Raw genomic sequence first — 11,692 nt, forward strand, 5'->3', positions numbered from 1 at the left:
AGGTAAACGTTTTTCAAAAATCGAAGAAGCTGCTGAAGCTTTTAAATAGCTCTTTTTGGAGATATCCACTCCTGAGTGGCAAAAGTGCTTTGAAAATTGATTCAAACGAATGCAGAGGTGCACTGACTTCCAAGGTGATTATTTTAAAAAACAATAAGGTAGCGACAGCCCCATTTACTTCGAGAACGCAGCTTTCTATTTAGAAAATCAATACAAAGGCTCATTCTAATGCCTCATATAATATGTTGCGGAGTAGTAAGATTGTAAGAGGATTTTTTTAGAGGAAGATAATTTTAAATTGGCAACAAAGTTTCCTGTGACAGCTGTTTTGACAGTTTTCGGCTGTTTTTAGGCTAGTTTGGCTTGGCAATTCATCATGAATAGATTCATCATGAATAGACTCACAACAAAATTTGTTTAGAAAAACGCGATCTCCAATTTCATTTGAAAAATTGTTTCCGTGATGAAGCACACTTTTGGGAAATGAAAAAATTGTCGCATTTGAATCGACTTGAATCCTTCTGATTATTTTCTCTGGACGGAATGCCTACGCCGATAAACCAGAAAGAATGGAGCATTTGGTAGGAAGCATTTAATGCGTTATAGCTGAAATATAGCCAGGTTTACTGTCAAATGTGTGAAAATTAGGCCCCTAGATAACGCCATGTACGCGCCAGTCGCGGTGGCCTCACGACCGAAATAAAATTCAAAAATTAATGTCAAACAATTATATGTGAAAGCCAATATCGTGGGTATTAAAACACATTTTAGTTACCCCTCTATAAATCCAAATATACGCAACATATGTACGTATGTATATACATTATTTTCACCTACAAGCTATAGTAATCTGAAGTCGAAATGAAAAAAAAAAATTGTATAGTATTCGGATAACAATTCAATTGGCAGCAAAAAGTACACATGCGGATCATCGAAAGACTATAACTTCGTATCAACTTAATTGAAATGAACATTGCAATGGGGTATTCTGGTATGTAAATCTAAATTACCGTAGCCAATATAAAAGTTTGCTATCTAAACGATATAAACATAACCTACACACACATTTGCATGCTTTAGTTACTATTTTTATAAATGACACCACCCAGAAGTCGTAACTCTTTTTGAACTATTGCGATTATATTGGCAGTGCAAGAATGGTGATTGATTCTAATTGACTATATTGGCAATTGCACTTAGTAATCTTGCAATGAAAAATGGGCTTCCACTGACACAAATAAATTATTGAAAAGTGCAATTGGCACCCCTTCTAAATCGTAAAGTTTTAACTGCGTATGACCATATAGTATACACAAACAATGTGTAATATTGCAACAGTTGCGCAAGGTGAGCCAATATATGCGTCAAATACCTGGAGATATTCAAGCAAGAAATAGTTTTGAGCTGAAATGTATAATAGGCCGAACGTAACCGAATAGACTACCATTTGGTAGGGCCCGGGTGTGATACCCGCTGTGGCCATGAAACACGAAATTAAGAAAAATCTCCTCATAAAGCACTATCTCCCGTTTGAAGTCTCAATACTCTTCTCCATCTTTATACTTTCCCTTATCTTCATATTCACATCCATCTTTGACTTTATATTTACATATCTCTATTTTTTTCCCCCCCTTATCCTTTTCTTCATCTTTATATTCTATGTCTTAGCGTACATTTGTCGCAAATAAATATTCTTCCTCCTTGTATTAATCTTTATCTAAATCTTCTCCGTCGCCTTGTACTGAATTGGCATTTGCATTGATTTGATTTTTTCGCTTTATTTTAAACTAATTTGAAATTTTATTCATTTTCGTCCCTTCAGCATTAAAATACCTTTCGATTTATTTCGAAATTCTTTATACCATAGAAATATATATTAGTTTAGCTGTAAAAGGTATATAGAGAAAATATGTTTGGGAAAAATATTCCACCAAAAATTGTTCGATCTGTATTTTTACAAGACAGTCCCATCGGCCGGAAAGGTCATGGCGACTATTTTTTGGGATGCGAACGGCGTCAGCCTCATGGATTAAATGGGAAAAGGAAGAACGGTCACTGGACAATACTACACTGAGTTATTGGACCGCTTTAACAAAAACTTGAAGGAGACACGGCCGCATTTGGCGATAACGCACCAGCACATTCATTCGGAGTTGTCTCCGCCAAACTGTATGAATTGCGTTATAAATTGCTGCCGCACCTCCCGTATTCACCTGATCTGGCTCCCTGCGACCTTTTCTTGTTCCCTAACATGAAGAAATGGCTCGCGGGAAAAAATTTAGTTCAAACGAGGAAGTCATCGACAAGACATAGGCGTATTTTGGAGAGTTCGACAAATCTTATTTTTTGGAGGGGTTAATGGTGTCTTCATTTCTAACATAAATACTTATTGAACCCCCCTCGTATAATGGTTTCGATTCATGCTTTATTTTAATTTCTGCCCAAGTTGTGGAGGTAATAAGCTCCAAATCATCCGAATTTGCCTTGATGACTGTTTGAATGTCCACATTTGAGTTTTTACTTAGCTGTTGCCCAAACGATTTCAATAGGGTCGGCATCAGGCGGCTGTGAAGGCCAATCCAACATTCCAATCCAATTTTTCTGTTTCCCCTCTACGCACCTTCGGCTTCGATGCTTGTAATCCGTCTTCGTATAAAAAAGGTTTGCTAGATCTTCCAAACATCTCCGCGGCTGACGGTAATGATGCTTGAATCATATTTATGTATTTTAAAGCACATTTCACGCTTCCTGAAGTATGTCTAAACTTTAGAGTCTAAGAGTTTCTCAAATACTATTCTGAAGTGTATTCAACACTTTCTGAATTACGATTATAGTGGGTGAGCTTAAGTTCAAAGCCTTTTGTGAATACAAAACATCAACTTATAGAAAATTATGGCAAACAGGTATTTCTACCCTCAAACTGCTCATCGGGATAAAGCCATAGGTCCCTCGATTTGTAGAGCAACATCAAGACTCATACTTCAACCAGGAGAAGAAGTTAACCTAATAAAAGATGTACGCCCAATTATATGTACGTCTGTACAGTTGGTATAAACAAATGCATGTTAAGAAATTTATATAATTACGAAAATACTATTTACATATAATAGTTTTTTCCAGAAAGCTAGCCACTCAATATTGTGATTCCACTGGCGGGCGGTAGATTTTGTTAGAAATCCCAACAATAAGGCTTAAAAAAATGACTTCATTTCAAGGGCATTCAAATATTTGCAGAAAGGTAAACGTCTCTTTGCAACCACTTTTACATTTTTCATATTATTATGAGTAATTAACAGACTGATTTCGTGGAGGTGGAAATCAGTTGTTTATAGAGCAAGTAGAAAAAAAAAACAAGAAAAAAGTCCAAGTGAAAATATTTTTGTACATACATCTGTATATATTATTTATGTGCATTAGGGTGGCTCATTTCTTACGACATCAGAAATATCAAATCAAAATTTGTGCAATAAAATTCCAAGTATTTAGGCAAAAAGTGGGCTGCTACTTTTTTATGGGATGATTTGTATTTTGTTTGCAATGCCAAACTAAAAGGTAAATCCTTTTTTATACCACCTTGATCAAAAAGTTCGCTTTAAGTCAACTGATTTGAGTTCTGTTTTTTTTTGTTTTTGTTAGGTTGATTAATATTCACAGACAGTTAGACCGTAAATCTACTACAACTACAACTGATTACGAGTGGAATGAACGCTTTAGAAGAGATCGTGAATTCATCGAGTATGACGAACGTAGTGGCAGGCGGTCGACATCGAAACATGATGAAAACATCAATAAGGTGAAAGAAAAGTTGATCAATAACCGCAAATTAACCATCAAAGGGCTGGCAGAGGACTTGAACATTGCTTATGATCCATTAAAGGCATTGTACTTAATGATTTGGGTAGGCGCCGTGTTGCTGCAAAGTTGGTTGTTGGTCCCAAAGGACCTGAATTTCATGCAAAAATGGGACCGCATTGATATCGATAAAAACATGTTTTCCAAGGCTGAATTCGACCCAACATTCATCAAATGCATTATTACTCGAGACGAACCGTGGATTTATGAGTACGATACACAGTCCAGACATCAGGCGAGTGAGTGGAGAGCTCCGGATGAACCAAGAACAAAAAAAACCACGTCGTTTTCAGTCAAAAAAGAAAGCGACACTAACGGTTTTTATGGATTACAACGGCATTTTACACCACGAATTTTTGTCAGAAGTTCAAACAGTTAATAAGGACTATTATTTTGGGCGTTATGAGATGTTTACGTGAAGCACATCACCAATAAAATAAAGAATTGGTGGGAAAACAACACGTGGATTTTGCACCATGATAACGTACCGTCGAACAGTCCAATCATAATCCTCGAATTTTTGACCAAGAACGAAACGAATACCATTCAACAACCATCGAATTCACCTGATACGGTTCTGTGCGATTTTTTTTTTCTGTTTGATCAAGTCAAAAAACTACTACGGGGAACGCGTTTTAACAGCCGAAAGGAAGTATTGGAAACTCGAAGACCGCTCTTATGCCTATAAAAGCTGGAAGAGCCATCTTATGGCTATACCGAAAATAGAGTTTCAGAAATGTTTCGAGAGCTGGATCAAACGCTGGCACAAGTGTGGTGCGGTTGACGGGGAGTACTTTGAAGGTTAATATCACTTTTCAGGAATACACTTGTACATATGTATTTTGAAATTTCTAAATATATTCCGGGAACTTTTTAGTCAAGGTGATATGAGTTTAAGGATTTTTCATAAAATAGTTGAGGTAGAAATTTTCTTTTGCAATGTACGCACTAGTGCATATCGATATCGATAAACATGTATATACTGGTATGTATACTTAAATGTTTAGAATGTTGTGTAAATTAATTTAGCCATGTCGAACGTAGGTTCGAGTCTCGGTGAAACACCAAAATTAAGAAACACATTTTTCTAATAGCGGTCGCCCCTCGGCAGGCAATGGCAAGCCTCCGAGTGTATTTCTGCCATGAAAAAGCTCCTCATAGAAATATCTGCCGTTCGGAGTCGGCTTGAAACTGTAGGTCCCTTCATTTGTGTAACAACATCAAGACGCACACCACAAATAGGAGGCGGAGCTCAGCCAAATTGTATATATGTCCCTACATACAATATACTATATTTCATGGTATTTTTGTTTGTAAAGCTTTAATTTAGTAATGTTTCCCAAATTTGCTATGAGTTTTTCCAGGTTTTAGAAAGATGAATACCCTAAATCCAAAAGCTCGTAGTTTGACAAACAACTGTGATATCCCAAACCATACAGGAATAAAGTTTAGTTTTAGTAATTTCAATTTAATTGTTGGATTTTAAAAATTTCTGGAATTTTCGGTACATGTTTGGCGTCATTCCAGCATTGCAAAATTTCGATAGGCATCGGAAAAACATCACTAGACAACTTCGCCCTATTCCCGTCTGGCCCGATATCGAAATTCGTTACCGAAAAGTGATACACACAAACTTTTTCGTCCGGTTTAAATGAAGTGCCGCACGATTTTACCCAAATATTTTCTTTTCATTTTGTCATTTGCGACATAAACAAGCTTAACGCCCTCTGTTGCCCACGTTTTGAGGTCCAGCAAAATCAGTATAGCGTGCAAGCCCTTTTAACAAAAGTTTTCGTTTCATTGAGTACTTTTTCTTTAGAATTTGCTCTGATATAAATAGTAGCTTTCCCAAGAGGACATCACGGATTTATTAAATAGCTCAAGATGGCCGATGCAGGGTGAAAAATAGCACAGGCCGACAAAATTTAACCAACATTCAGACCCAGAAACCAGACTATATATTTCCGAAGGTTTATGATGCGCTGAATCCAAATCTGGCCTCAGAATTGCTCTATTAGTTTGAGTTTTCGAGATATCCTAACCTAAAAGTGCAAAAAACCCCATTTTTGCCCATATTTGAGGTTATGTAGCCTTGCAGATGTTTTCTTTCACCAAAATTAAAGGATGGCATCTTTAAATACAATCCTTCTTTTTTCAAATGGCGGTTTGTTTGCTCAAATATCATTTTTTTTCGCAGAGATATCGCATTTTGAAATTTTCATGTTTCGAAATTTTCCTACACCTGAAAATCGACTAAGATAACATAGACATGATATATTCGATTACTAATTTTCTTGAATTGAGTCTTATTTTTCTTAAAATTTTGTCTCACACCATAAGTGTGCTGACTCACCACATCCCTACACTATCTAACCTTTGGGTACCGAGTCACACAGACCTAACCCCTAGAAACCACCCCTATCATACCGCGAGCAGGCTAACCCACATAACCGCAAGCAGGCTTTCCCACAAACTCCAAATTTACATACTATTAACCCATATATTTCAGGCCCTCAAACCCAAGAAAATTAGTAAGCGACTATATCATGTCTATGTTATCTCAATCGATTTTCAGGTGTAGGAAAATTTAGAAACATGAAAATTTCAAAATGCGATATCTCAGCGAAAAAAAATGATATTTGAGCAAACAAAACGCCATTTGAAAAAAGAAGGATTGTATTTAAAGATGCCATCCTTTAATTTTGGTGAAAGAAAACATCTGCAAGGCTACATAACCTCAAATATGGGCAAAAATGGGGTTTTTTGCACTTTTAGGTTAGGATATCTCGAAAACTCAAACTAATAAATTAATTTTAGTTATCAATCCGAATTTTGCATGGACAGAGAAGCAGATATTAGTTTAAATTATTTCGGATACTTTTCCTTGTAGACTAGTGTAGTCATCCTACATCATCTTTAATTATTGCTTCATGCTGGAAAATGTAGGTGGCGTTCCCAACTCTTTAGGTATACACACTATGATACTATGTAACATACACATGCACATTTACAATCACAATTTTCAAAACGTCACGGGTCACTGGTAAATATAAGATAGAAATATAAGCGACTAGTTATTTTGGGCATTGAAAAAATTTAGGGGGTAGCACAAAAAAAATTGTGGTTTTTGCCATCCTAATGTGTATCTACGTAATTTTTGGAAAACTACGGGCGCAAGCATTTTTAGCCCGAAATTGCCAAGATTAATGAAATTTATTATGGTAATTCAAACGTAATTTCATCGCATTTACATATTTTTTTCAATGTCGACTAAACCAAAAAAAAAAACAGGCGAATTAAATTTACGTGATTGCGGATTGCGAAGTGACGCCAAACATAAGCACGCTTCTTACACTGAATAATGAACCTCAAGCATTAGTCATACCCTTCGACATTGTACTTGGTGAATGAGTTCTGGGGAAAAGTTAGCTGAAATTTTGGCAAATTATTTAATTTAAGACTAGAAAAGTAAGCACTCGCTTGGTGCGTACCAGAGCAGGTAAGTGCAAATCGACGACTGATTTTTGGATGTGATGTATATCCTTGCTTTCCCCTCACGCTGGTGACAGGGTTAACTTCAACTAATGGTTACTAAACAAATAGAGTAAGGTAATAATTAGTACCCTTCTTCGGCTTGTTCCATTTTCAGTTCACGGACTGCTGAGCCTTCTGCTCACCACTTGGGTATATGTAATTCCTCAGAACCGATAGCTTAGACATTCTGTTACCTAAATATGCAGACGCAACAGCCCGAAGAAGTGGCTTGCAGTTGGTGGTATAAGGTTTGGAAATAACTCTTGCAAGCCTGCGCTGAGTTCCCTTTATTTGATAGATAGCTATGGGAACCTACAGTGGCAACACAATCGAGAATAGCGATTCCAAGTGTTTAAAGGTGAGTAATACTTTTTAAATGTGTATGAATATTATATGAATATATAAAGCGGCTGCGTCTGGCAACTCAACTAATCCTAGAGTGTGATGCAGAAAGACGCCGCGTCATGAGTACATACAAGGTGGCGCAAAATTAATCAATTTTATTTCTTAATAACTTTTTTATTAAATAAAAAAATTATTTTGACTGACGAAAATCTCTGTTCAGAATCATCAACACGCGGCACCCACTTTGACCAGAGCTTTCTCATAATCAAATGCTCTTGCAATATAAAGCCAACACATTCTTTTGATATCTTTACGATGTCAGCCAACTCACGCAACTTCACTTTTCGATCATTCAAAACGATTTTGTGGATTTTTTGATGTTTTCTGGTGTTACCACCTCATTTGGACCTCCACTACGTTGTACATCATCGGTGTCTCTACGGCCACGTTTGAAGTCAACAAACCATCGTTTTATTGTTGATTCTAATGATGGAGCGGAGTCCCCCTCATCAAGAAGCAGTGTAAAATTAAAAGACGAAATTCTTTTTGATCCATTTATTTGAAAATTACAAAAGTAGCGTCACTCTTAGCACAATAACTCATGAAATACTGAATAGAATATCATGAAATTCGAACAACTGTCTTTTTAAAGTTAGTACTAACTGAAAAAGAGGTGAATGCTTTTCAACCCATGTATTATGTCAAGCACTTTAATGGGTTAGGGTAATAAAGGCAACAGCAAATCGATATTTTGGAAGCTGCTATGACGGCGGAAAAACTAGTATATGGCCCTGGAATGGCTGATACAGTGTAAGTAATTAAATAGTTCATATAACTCTACATAAATCGATAGCAAACCTTTAAATGCGTTTTTCTCAAAACTATGTTTTTTGAACTGGTGATCACTGTAACTTTTGAAAACCTGAAAAATATTTCCTGAGGCCGCCATATTGTTAATTTTGAAAAAAAGCTTCGATCAGGCACAAGATTATCTATTAATAAAACTAATTTCCCTTGTCCGACTGATTTTAGATGAGCCTTCTATAATCACCGCAAGGGACTTCTGTAGAAACTTTTACAATTATTATTATTTTTTGTTTTGAAATTTTGCTAAAGTCAAGCCGAAACATAATGTATTGTATTAATGCTCTGTTTTTGATTTTTGTAAAATAAAGCAATTGACTAGTAAAAAAAAATTATTGAAAATCATCATTTTGACTACCTCTAACCCCTCAATAAATCGTAAAGCCGCTAAAACATGTGTGGACCTATCTCTTTAAATATCTTCATAGAAATTTTCTTATCTTTGCTCATAGGTAAATCTTTTTTGAGTAAGTGATATTTCGCCTCTACATATATTTTCAATGAAAAATACTATTTACAGACTTTCAATGTAGACTTGTATAGTATGGACCGGCCCCACTGTGTACGAAAAAATCCAATAATTTGGATAAAAGATAATATGTCCCTATTCAAGACAAAAATGTCACTAAGATGAGTGTTGATGCAGGATAACAATTCCAAGGATTTATCAAAATTAGCAAAGGAGTGGTTTAAAAAAGAAAAAGTAAATGTTTTAGAATTGCCGTCGCAGTCTCCTGCCTTCAACCCAATTGAGCATCTCTGGGTTGAACTGAAAAAAATTAACAAATTCAAAGTAACAAATAGGGCAGAAATGTGGAATCAAATTCAAAAGTCTCTTGGTATTATATTTCTCCGGATAAATGTGTACATTTAGTAAATCCAAAGCATCGATGATGTGAATTTTCCAAATGCGAACATTTTTTTAAAACACGGATTTTTAGAGGCAAAGCTTTTTGTTTCTATTATTTTTTTCCAGTCCTATTATTTTTCCCAGAAACGTTTCGTAAACTCGGTGAAATCTTACCATTTTGTAGAATGAAAAAGAAGATTTTTATTTTCTTACTTTCTATAGTATTAATTGTTTGAGCTTGTAAGGCACAAAATATTCGGAGGTTTCAAAAATATATATCCAAACATATTTATTTTTGTTTAATCTGTCAATAGCACATTTTTCCAGTTTCGAAGAGGAGTTTTCTTGCAAATTGAAGCCTTTTTTTTGCTCTGTAAAATTAACAACGGTACAATTCTGGGTATTCTTGCTATTCCGCTGGCTTCTAATATACTAACCTGTGTCGAACTGTCCGACTTGTAACTTAACTTAGTTTTAAGCTTATGAGGAGCTTCGTGTGGCAGAAATACCCTCGAAGGTTTGCTATTGTCTGCCGAAGGTCGACCGCTATTAGAACACACTTTTCTATCATGTGCTGTTTCACAGAGATTCGAACCTGTGCACTTCCGAATGGTAGTCACGCACCAACCCATTCAGCTACGGCGGCCGCGATCGAACAACATGATACATACATATAACAGTTGTATAGAATTCCACAAGTAGTCACATACACATACATACATATGCATTAAATTGAAACACATAAAAATATTTAACTAACCATAGTAATATAGTACGAGTATATTTGTTCAATTATCTTACCCAGTAATCTAATGCACTGCTGTCCACAGGCCGCGTAAAAGAAAGTTGTGTGCAGCTGAAAAAAATAATACATAGACAAAAGCCAATGTTAGAGCAGGAAAAAGTTATGAAAACTGAATCTATAATATAAAAATGAATCGCAAAATGTGCTGATAAGCGCATAACTCAACAACGCATGGATAATCTTAATAATTTTTTTTTTAATGTTCCTTGAAGTCCAAGGATGGTTTGTACGGCGAGTAAAATTCGAATAATTTCCGGGAAAACCCTAAAACAGCCCTTTTTAAACATATTTTAAGAATACCAAAAGATGAACATATTTTAAGAAGAACAAAAGACAATATTATAATATTAATTAATCTAGAAAACCCATGTTTCTCACATTGTATGTTGCCTGTTCTCGTGTTGGAAAACCATCCGATTTGTTTGTATATTCAATCAAAAATCAAACAAAAAACATTGTATATCATAAAGCACTACAATAAAAATAAAAAAAATGTTTGTTAATAATTATGATTCACTTGATTTACAATAAAGCGATTACTGAAAATACTTATTTACCTTTTATTTCATTATTCTTTATTATATCGATTATTAACCCTATCGGTTATTAACCCTTTTTAATAATTAATTATCTCTATGTTTTTTAATTGAAGCACCCACTTTATAAATATTTGTCACCTTTAGGTACCCACTATCCCTTTAGATTATTTTTCAATCAGGTTTGAATCTTAGTTTCCCCTCTTAGTTTGAAGCCCTCTGGCAAACATCCCAGTCGGGGTTTTTAGTGGGTCCCAAAAGGGTGGCCAAAGTTCGTGGAAGCGAAGATACTTAGGTCACCCGAGCTGACCCTTTTCTTTAATTCTCCTGAACAGAACCGTCACCATGATGATACGGCGGTGTGTGAGGGTCAGCAGAGTAAAAACGTTTTAAGGTCGAAATATAAGCTGTCACATTCAAAATCTATTTGACAGAACGAAGTCTGTCGGGTCCGCTAGTAGGATATAAAAGTGCTCATGTACATATATTTATACATATATTCGTAATGTTTGTATATATATGTACATGCATCACAAATGTACGTATTTGGCGTGTAAAATCGAACGTAATTTCCACATGTATTCATTTGCATAGAAACAAACATATATACATACATATCTATAAATCAAAGATAACCATACTAAAACAGGATGACAATTTGAATGAAAGAACACGAGTCACACTACCACTCTCAATAACAGCACCGCCCGCCACGTCCACTTAACTACTGGTGTTGGCGATTATTGGAATAACCCAAAACAGTACGGCTGTTTAGTTCGGGCGCCAAAGTGCGTACTGTGGCACGAAAATAGGGGCAAGTAAAAAGAAAAAACGGATAAAAAGTATATGACCAAGTACAAAACAGTTATTTTCAACGATTAAAAACCAATACTACATACCTACATA

At 35.6% G+C, this 11,692-nt stretch overlaps 1 protein-coding gene across 3 annotated transcripts in view; it reads right to left on the reverse strand.

Annotated features, from left to right (window-relative positions):
* LOC128859925 (HIV Tat-specific factor 1) overlaps positions 1-11,692 on the reverse strand; it is a 59,551-nt gene that overhangs the window by 31,283 nt on the left and 16,576 nt on the right. Inside the window, exon 2 of one of the 3 annotated variants that reach the window (XM_054097080.1) lies at positions 10,247-10,301. The exons of 1 other annotated variant lie outside the window; for it this stretch is intronic. The gene's annotated coding sequence lies outside the window, so the exon portion shown is untranslated. Of the gene's footprint in view, positions 1-10,246; positions 10,304-11,692 lie in introns of all 3 variants that reach the window. One more of the 3 variants, XM_054097081.1, reaches the window with a different exon arrangement.

The sequence above is a fragment of the Anastrepha ludens genome, chromosome 4 (assembly GCF_028408465.1).
Source record: "Anastrepha ludens isolate Willacy chromosome 4, idAnaLude1.1, whole genome shotgun sequence".
NCBI classification, from domain to species: Eukaryota; Metazoa; Arthropoda; class Insecta; order Diptera; family Tephritidae; genus Anastrepha; species Anastrepha ludens.